Raw genomic sequence first — 10,329 nt, forward strand, 5'->3', positions numbered from 1 at the left:
AAAGCTATGCTTTATATATATATATATATATATATATATATATATATATATATATATATATATATATATATATATATATATATATATAGCTTTAGCTATATATGTACCTACAGTATATATTTTTACATGAAAGCAAATACATATTTGTATGTTTATATAGCTAATTGCTAATACAGAGAACACTTTTATGGAGGGATTTGTTCATTAAAGGTTTATTATAAGAAAGATTAAATTAAATAAAATAATAGCGGGATTTAAAGTGTTTCTTTATTGTTGTGGTGTGTGTGGAATAGACAGGCAGACAGGTATGGTAGTGTTAACTAAAGAACTAGAAAAATAGAAAAGATAGAAAAGAATACAGAAAGGACTAGACAAATAGGAAAATTTAAGAGTACTAGATAGATGAAGGAATGATGTGAAAAATAAGATATGTGAAACAGACAGACAGTATGTTGAAAGAAGAGATAAAGAAAAAATATTAGATAAGAGAAAAGAATGAAGGAAATTCGATAAATGTTAAAAGGATCAATATAAATAGAGAAGATAAAATTAATGAATTGACAAGGATAATAAACTATGATGAATATTAGAAGAAAAAAAAATGAGGAAAAGAAGAGAAACATGCATTAAATAAAATAAGTGACAAAGATAATTGGGGGCATAAAAAAGGACTTGATAAATATAAAAAGTAAAAATAGAAAAATACATAGAAAGCTGAGATAAAAAGAACGAGAAGAAAAAAATAAAATGACAAGATGAAGCACACACACAGAACATAGGACAGGAATTATGTTAGACTGGATAAGAGATTACTTGAAAGACAGATGAGAACTGTGATCAGAGATATATAATCATCTTCGAATAACATAAGTGGAGTGCCACAAGAATTAGTGTTAGCCCCCATTATGTTCTAGGTATATGTAAATGGCATACAGAATGGGGTGACCAGTTATTTTAATTTGTTTGCTGATGATGCAAAATTGCTAAGAGTAATAAAACCTGAGAGGACTGTCTGCTGCTGCAGGAAGATATAAACAAAATTTATGAGTGGAATAAGAATTGGAAGTTAGAATTCAATGCTAAGAAATGTTATGTAATGGAATTAGGAAAGTACGAGGACTGGTATGGAACTATATAATGGGAGAGGAAAAAAGATCTGGGAGTAGTTATACAAGAAAATCTGAACACCCAAAAAAACGTGATATTTGGATCATCATATAAAATTTTTACTAATTTTAGAGTGGCATTTTAATACTTGAACAAAGATGTAATGAAAAAAAATTATTACGAGCATGATACATCCAAAGTTGGAAATTTTTTCATTTATTTTTTAAATTTTTTATTACGGCCTATAGTGCCTGTAGGTATACTTGAAGAATATGGGAAGTGCTGTCCAGCTTCCATCCATTAGTGGTGCAGGCAATTTTATTTATATTGGTACCCATGTTAGGCCCCATATCACCACTCAAGTGCATCTTTGGTGTAACCACCTAGAACCTGGGTATCATGGTGACATGTAACTTTAAATCACTTGACAAATGACAAAGTTTCAAAGTGGTACATGGTGGGATTTGAACCTATGCATGGACGTCTACCCGCTCCCACACTCACCAACTTATCCACTACGCCACTGCCTCCCTATATGGAGCAGTGGTGTGGTCACCAAGTATGAAAAAAGTAAAGAAGATCAGAACAGATCCAGAAGATATATCTACGAAGATGGTGATAGAACTAAAGGACCTAACATATGAAGAAAGGCTGAAGGAAATGGGACTGCCAACCTTACAAAATAGAGATGAATGAGGAGACCTAATAACAATCTATAAAATAATAAATGGCATTGAAAAGATAGACAAGGAAGACCTGGTGCTGGTGACAGAAGAAACTGGAAGGACAAGAGGACATGCAAAGATTAGGATAATGTACTGTATGAAGGATATTAGAAAATACAGTTTTCCACATAGACCAGTGGAAAAATGGAATGCATTAAATGATGAAGTTGTTACAACACATAATGTGCATAACTTTAAAGAAAAATTGGATAAATGGAGACAGGACACTATGAGCCAGCTCTGCTCGAACCCTGTACAATACAACAACTAGGTAAATACACACACACACACACACAGTTGAAGCACAAGATCACATAGTAAGAAGCTGAGGAAGGGAAGATGTGTAAGAGATATTAAAAAGTATAGTTTCCCGCAAAGATGTGTTGAGATGTGGAACAGTTTGAATGAAGAAGTAGTGTCTGCAACGAGTGTGCATAGTTTTAAAGTAAGATCGGATAAGTGTAGTTATGGAGACGGCCACTTGAGCATAAAGCCCAGGCCCTGTAAAACTACAACTAGGTAAATACACAAACACACACACACACAGACAGGGCAAAAGGTGGTCTAGGTGATGACAAATTGAAAGAACTAAGAAATGAATGGAAACAGGAGCAAGAAGAAAAAGTAAAATTTTCAGAAGTGGTAAGGAGACAAATTCAGAACACAAAAGTCGCTGTAATAGAAGTTATCAAGGAAAAAGAAAATATGGTGTGGGATGCAGTGGACAAGAAAAAAAGCTTCGTGATTTATGGAATGAGGGAAAAGAAAACCCAAATAAATTCACAAGAGAACGTGAAGAAAGGGAAATGCCCAAAACTATTATCAAAAGAGTACAAGACGGCACAGAAGAATTTGACCAGGAGGTGGAGGAAGTGATTAGGCTGGGAAGATACAGTGAAGGGGTTAAGAGACCAATGAAGGTGAAAATGAGATCTCAAGTGGCTGTAGAGGAAATTATGGCAAGAAAAGGGAAGCTGGCCGATGATGTCGATCACAAGGAAATATGGATAAAAAGAGATATGAGCTTAGATGAAAGGGAAAAGGAGAAAGCGGTAAGAAGGGAAGCTATGGAAAAAATTGAGTAATGGACAGATAGAGAAGAAGAATTTTTACTGGAGGGTTCTGGATATGAGACTTAAAGATGTGGTACCTAAGCATATTGGAAGTTCGGGATTATTTGAAAGAGAAAAAGCCGTATGTAATGTGCATCGTTGAAACAAAACTGAAAAAAGACATCCATGTCAACTTTACGGAGGAGGGATATAATACCTAGAGGAGGGACAGAAAGGATAAAGGGGGAGGAGTGCTAATAATGGTTCATGATGATATATGTGTGGAGGATGTGCAATATGGTGAGGACAAGGTGGAAGTAATGGGAGTAACAATTAGAACAGAAGACTTGAAGAAAAGAAAAAAATTATAGTTACATATGTTCCACCAAAGACTAATACATGGTGATCAGAAGAGCATAAAGATATGCAAAGAGAGATGATAAAGTGCCTAGATAACATGATAAGAAGAGATAGAAGAATACTCTTAGTTGGAGACATCAACTGTAAAAAAATAAACTGGAGAGAGATGGAAGTAATGGATAATGCAGGACAGTGGAGTGAGAAAGTGTTACAGTTGACTATGGTTAATACAATGGATCAGTGGGTAGAGGAATCAACAAGGTACAGGGGAGAAGAAGAACCATCGTTGCTTGACCTAGTTTTCACAAAGAAACCAGAGTCAACTCCAGTCACACAATACCTTAGTCCAATGGGGAAAAGTGATCATGTGACATTAGAGATGTAAATGTAGGAGGAAGATAAGTTACAGAGAGGACTATAAAGGAGAGATTAAATTATGCAAGAGCGGATTGTGAAAAATTAAGGAGTTGTTTTGCTGATATTGAGTGGAGTAATATTATGTGCAGGAAGACTGTACAAGAGAAATATATATTCTTACAAAAATACTATGAAGGAGTAAAAAAGTTTGTTCCTGTGTATAGAGTTCCGAAAAAAATACATGCTTGGTACAATGCTAGATGTATACAAGCAAAAAAGGCAAAGGATAAAACGTGGAAGAAACTTTTAAATCAGGGAAATTACTATAATAGTCGGCAGTACAAAGATACTAGAAATGAATATGTTAGAGAAAGGAGAGAGGAAGAAAGAAAGTTTGAGAAAGATGTAGTGGATAAAAGTAAGGATGAACCCAAACTTTTCTACAAGTTTATAAATGGCAAAACAAAGAATAAGGAAACTGAAAAAATAATTAAAGAAGGGACGACATACCAAACACAGAAGGAAATGTGTGAAATCATGAATGAGAGGTTCAAAAAGGTATTCACTGCAGGAAGATGATTTCACAGAACCTAACAGGACATTGAATTGCCAAGGATTACAGGAGATTGCAGTGCACAAACAAGGTATTGGAAGATTACTGGATAAGTTTGAAGTCAGAAAAGCAATGGGACCAGATGGTGTATCAGGCTGGGTGGTAAAAGAATGTAAAGAGCAATATTGGATCCAATTTGGGAAATAATTAAAAGTTCAATAAATGAAGGGAAAGTTCCACTAGAGTGGAAGAGAGCCAACGTAATACCAATATTTAAAGGAGGAAAGGCAACTGAACCACAAAACTACAGACCAGTGTCACTTACAAGTGTCATAGGGAAGTTGTGTGAAATAATTATCAAAGAAAAATGGATTAAATTTCTAGAAGAGGAGCAAGTCATATCGAACAGACAATTTGGGTTCAGGACAGGGCGATCATGTGTATCAAACTTGTTAAGCTTCTACTCGAGTTATTGCAGGACTTGAAAACAGAGATGGATGGGTAGACACAGTATACCTGGACATTAAAAAGGCTTTTGATAAAGTCCTGCACAGAAGACTTCTTTGGAAACTAGAGTATATAGGAGGACTGTGTGGAACCTTGCTCGAATGGACAAGAGATTATTTGAAGGATAGGGAAATGAGAACTGTGATTAGAGATACATATTCATCTTGGGGTAAAGTAACTAGCGGAGTGCCACGAGGATCAGTGTTAGCCCCCATTATGTTTCAAATTTATGTAAATGACATTCACATTGGGATAAACAGTTATATGAATGTATTCGCTGATGATGCAAAGTTGCTAAGTTATCAAAACCAGAGAGGACTGTCTGCTGTTGCAGGAAGATTTAAACAAGATCTATGAATGGAGCAAGAAGTGGAAATTGGAGTTTAATTCCAAGAAATGCCACATAATGGAACTAGGAAAGAGTAAGAGAACACCAGCATGAAACTATTTGATGGGAGAGGAGCAAATAATGAAGACTAAAGAGGAAAAAGATCTTGGAGTGATCATACAAGAAAATCTGAGCCCTGATAAACACATGAACAAGATATCTGGACTGTCATATAAGATGTTGACCAATATAAGAGTGGCATTTCATTACATGAATAAAGATATGATGAAAAAAATCATCACAAGCATGATATGCCCAAGGCTGGAATATGCAGCAGTGGTATGGTCTCCGAGCTCTAAAAAGGATATAAGAAAACTGGAAAGGATACAGAAGATTGCTACTAAGATGGTGCCGGAATTAAAGGACCTCACATATGAAGAACGAATGAAAGAAATGGGACTGCCAACCTTACAAGATAGATGAGAATGGGGGGACCTAATAACAATGTATAAGATAATAAATGATATTGAAAAAATAGACAAAGAAGACCTGGTGCTGTTGATGGAAGAAGATGGAAGGACAAGAGGACATGAAAAGCAGATCAGGATAAGGCAGTGTGTGAAGGATGTTGGAAAATACAGTTATCCACACAGAATGGTGGAAAAATGGAATGCATTGGATAATGGAATTGTTACAGCACATAGTGTGCATAACTAAGGAAAAACTAGATAAATGGAGATATGGAGACAGGACACTATGAGCCCCTCTTGAACCCTGTACAATACAACTAGGTAAATACACACACACACACACACACACACACACACACACACACACACACACACACACTGCTACGGGAAGATTTAAACAAGATCTATGAATGGAGCAAGAAGTGGAAATTGGAGTTTAATGCCAAGAAATGTAACAATGGAACTAGGAAAGAGTAAGAGAAGACCAGTATGGAACTATCTGATGGGAGAGGAGCAAATAACAAAGACTAAAGAGGAAAAAGATCTTGGAGTGATGATCATACAAGAAAATCTGAGCCCTGATAAACACATAAACAAGATATTTGGACTGTCATATAGGATATTGACTAATATAAGAATGGCATTTCATTACATGAATAAAGATATGATGAAAAAAATCATCACAAGCATGATACGCCCAAGGCTGGAATATGTAGCAGTGGTGTGGTCTTCCAGCTCTAAAAAGGATATAAGAAAACTAGAAAGGATACAGAAGATTGCTACAAAGATGGTGCCAGAATTAAAGGACCTCACATATGAAGAATGACTGAAGGAAATGGGACTGCCAACCTTACAAGATAGAAGAGAACGCGGGGACCTAATAACAATGTACGTATAAGATAGTAAATGATATTGAAAAGATAGACAAAGAAGACCTGGTGATGTTGGTGAAAGAAGATGGAAGGACAAGAGGACATGAAAAGATCAGGATGAGGCAATGTGTGAAGGATATTGGAAAATACAGTTTACCACACAGAACAGTGGAAAAATGGAATGCATTGGATAATGAAATTGTTGCAGCACATAGTGTGCATAACTTTAAGGAAAAACTAGATAAATGGAGATATGGAGACAGGACACTATGACCCCTGCTCGAACCCTGTACAATACAACTAGGCAGGTAAATACATCTAACCTAATTATGGCTCTCTCTCTCTCAAAGAAAGAGAAAAAAGAAAATAATGCAAGTATAAAAAGCAAACATTACACTCTCTCTCTCTCACACACACACACACACACACACACACACACACACACACACACATAGCCAAATGCACCCAACATAACTTAACTGGCTATCTATCTCGCTCTCAGCTTATATTCGGTGTTCTCCAGCTCCTGTCATGAGTAATTCTCACTTACTAAATACTTGGGCTGAGACGGGCGAGTGGGCATTTGAGAGATTGTCTGCGTCTCCTTGTAGCTTCCTGGGCCTGTGCTTGCTCTTGTAGTTCACTGGACCACTAGTGAAGTGTGCTCTCTGGTGACATAGATTTTAACTACCTGAGACTATAGTTGTCCGTGATTACCTCAAAATGGTTACCTAGAAGGTAGGAGCGGAAATAAAAAATGCCACAGATCACCTCCAGACATTCCTTCTTTGTGGTACTGTAGTTCTTCTCTGAGGAGCTGAGAGTCCAGCTGGCACAGGCTATAATTCTCCCCTTCCTGTCTTGTTTCTGGGCAAGGACTGCACAACCCCAGGGGGCATATACGATGACATTTTCCAAGTAAGTGAAGTAGGTTTTCCATGTTAGGCCAGCCAGAACAGCATCCATCATACGAGAGAATGATGCAGGGCCGTTACATATGCCAAATGGTAGCACCTCACATTCCCAAAGCTGGCCATCACCTGTGCAGAAGGCCGTTTTCTTCTCCTTTTCCAGAATGGAAATTTTCCATTATCCACTCTGCAAATTTAACGTCGAGAACCAGCGGGAACCATGAAGAGCCTCCAGTATGTCATCGATATGCGGAAGGGGCTGGGCATCTTTCACGATGACAGTGCAGAGGCAATGATAGTCTACACAAAATCTCAGAGAGCCATCTTTCTTCTTGGCCAGCACTACTGTTTACCATTGCCAGTTGTAACACTTCTTCCTCCAAATGTTTCTTCCTAATTTACATGTTTAGAGCCCCCCACAAGTAGCAATCTTCTGTTCTTCCATAACATAATGTCCAGGTAGTTTAGCACTCCATTTTGCATTTCTCTGTGTACATCAAGCCTCCATGTATTACTCTTCGGTGGCACATATACAACTATGATGCTCCTTTTTTCTCTCCCACTGGTCCTAATAGTTATGCTTAAAACCTCTGCCAGTCCATCTCTGTACCATGCCTCCTCCACGTATATATCCTCTCAAGCCATTATCAATACTCCTCCTCCTGCTTTTCCCTTTCTGTCTCTCCTCCAAACATTATATCCCTGCTATTTAAAGTTCACTAGGATGTCTTCACTTAACTCTGTTTCTGTAATACATACTATGTCCGGTCCTTTTTCCAATATATAATCTCTTAATTGCAATCTTCCTGATGTAAATCCACCTATGACTCTTAATGCTTTCTTTCTCCTTTCCTGGCCAAACTCTTTCAACTTTGTCTATCAACTTCTACCTTTCCTTCTTGCTGGAAGTTTGCCTACATTCAGCCTGTTCCAAAAAAGGGTGACTGTTCTAATCTCCCACACTACTGTTCCATAGGTTTAATCTCTTGCTTGTCTGAAGTTTTTTAATTTAACCTGAATACTGTCATTTCACAAGGTGATTCTTCTGTCTTTCCTTACTGAGTCTTGGTCATCCTCTTTTAGAGATTTTGGTGAAACGTTTGCTGTCACAATAGACATATCAAAAACTTTTGATAGAGTCTGGTATAAAGCTTTGATCTCAAAACTGCCCTCCTACGGCTTCTATCCTTCTCTCTGCAACTTTGTCTCAAGTTTCCTTTCCGACTGTTCTATTGCAGCCATGGTAGATGGTCACTGCTCTTCTCCTAAATCTATTAACAGTGGTGTTCCTCAGGGTTCTATCCTGTCACCCACTCCCTTTATATTATTCATTAATGATCTTAACCAAACTTCTTGCCCTATCCACTCCTATGCTAATGATAACACCCTACATCTTTCCACATCTTTTCAGAGGTGACCAACCCTTCAGGAAGTCAAGAAATCACTCAGGGACACCATTTCTGATCTAAGATTTCTGAGTGGGGCACAGAAAACTTAGTAATTTTCAATGCCTTAAAAACTCAATTCCTCCATCTATCAACTCAACACAACCTTCCAGACAACTATCTCCTCTTCTTCAATGACACTCAACTGTCTCCCTCTTCCACACTGAGTATCCTTGGTCTGTCCTTTACTTATAATCTTAACTGGAAACTTCACATCTCATCTCTTGCTAAAACAGCTTCTATGAAGTTAGGCATTCTGAAGTGTCTCCACCAGTTTTTCTCACCCCTCCAACTGCTAATTCTGTACAAGGGTCTTATCCGTCCTTGTATGGAGTACTCTGGAGTACTCATAGTTTTATTAGATAAGGTGGAACCAAAAGCTTTTCGTCTCATGAACTCTCTTTCTCTGATTGACTGTCTTCAGCCTATTTCTCTCTGCTGAAATGTTGCATCTCTTTCTATATTTTATTGCTATTTTCATGCTAACTGCTCTACTGATCTTGCTAACTGCATTTCTCCCCTCCTCTTGCAGCTTCGCTGCACAAGGCTTTCTTCTTCCTCTCATCCGTATTCTATCCAACCCTCTAATACAAGAGGTAACTGGTATTCTCAATCATTCATACCTTTCACTGGTAAACTCTGGAACTCTCTACCTGTTTCTATATTTCCTTCTTCCTACAACTTAATTTCTTCTAAGAGGGAGGCTTTTGGCCAATTCTTTCAAATCTTTTAGGGAACCTACAGTTCCAGTGGGCTTTTTTTTGTTGCCTTTGGCAGATTTCCATCTTGTGAAAAAAAAAAAAAAAAAAAAAAAAGAAGAATACAGGGAAATATCTTAACTGGATGATGGAGTACTTAGCAGAAGGGAAATGAGGACAATGATAAGAGACACCTCATTCAGTTGGAGCATAGTTACTAGTGGGGTACCACAGGGTTCAGTGCTGGCACCAATTATGTTCCAAGTATATATCCACGATATACAAGAGGGTCTGACTAGCTACATAAATTTGTTTGCAGACAGTGCAAGAATTTAATACCAGGAAATGTCATGTAATGGAAATGGGTAAAAGTAATAGAAGACCTAAGTGGGAATATAAAATTGGAGAAGAGATTATAATGAAAAGACCTGGGAGTGATTATAGAAGACACCTCGAGTCCAGACAGACACATAAATCAATCATTTACTTCAACATATGAGATATTAACTTATATCTGGGTGGCATTCAATTAATGATAATAGTAAGGTGAAAGAGATCATAATCACAATGGTAGGACCTAGATTGGAATATGCAGCAGTGGTATGGTCACCATACAGGCAGAAGGACATCAGGAAACTAGAAAGAATTCAAAGGACTGCTATAAAGATGGTGCCAGAAATAAAGGATCTTCCCTATGAAGAGACTTAAGAAAATGGAACTAACAACTTTGACGGATGGACAGGAAAGAGATCTATTAAATGATGTATAAGTTAGTACACCATATGGAAAAAATAAATAGACAAGACCTGGAATCACTCACAGAAAATGGAGATAAACGAACGAGAAGACAGTCTGAGAAGATCATGAAAAGTCAGTGTTTGAGGGACATTAAAAAGTTTAGTTTTCCACATAGGACAGTGGACATCTGGAACGGATTAAGTGAA

This window comes from Portunus trituberculatus, chromosome 40 (assembly GCF_017591435.1).
Source record: "Portunus trituberculatus isolate SZX2019 chromosome 40, ASM1759143v1, whole genome shotgun sequence".
In the NCBI taxonomy this organism is placed as follows: Eukaryota; Metazoa; Arthropoda; class Malacostraca; order Decapoda; family Portunidae; genus Portunus; species Portunus trituberculatus.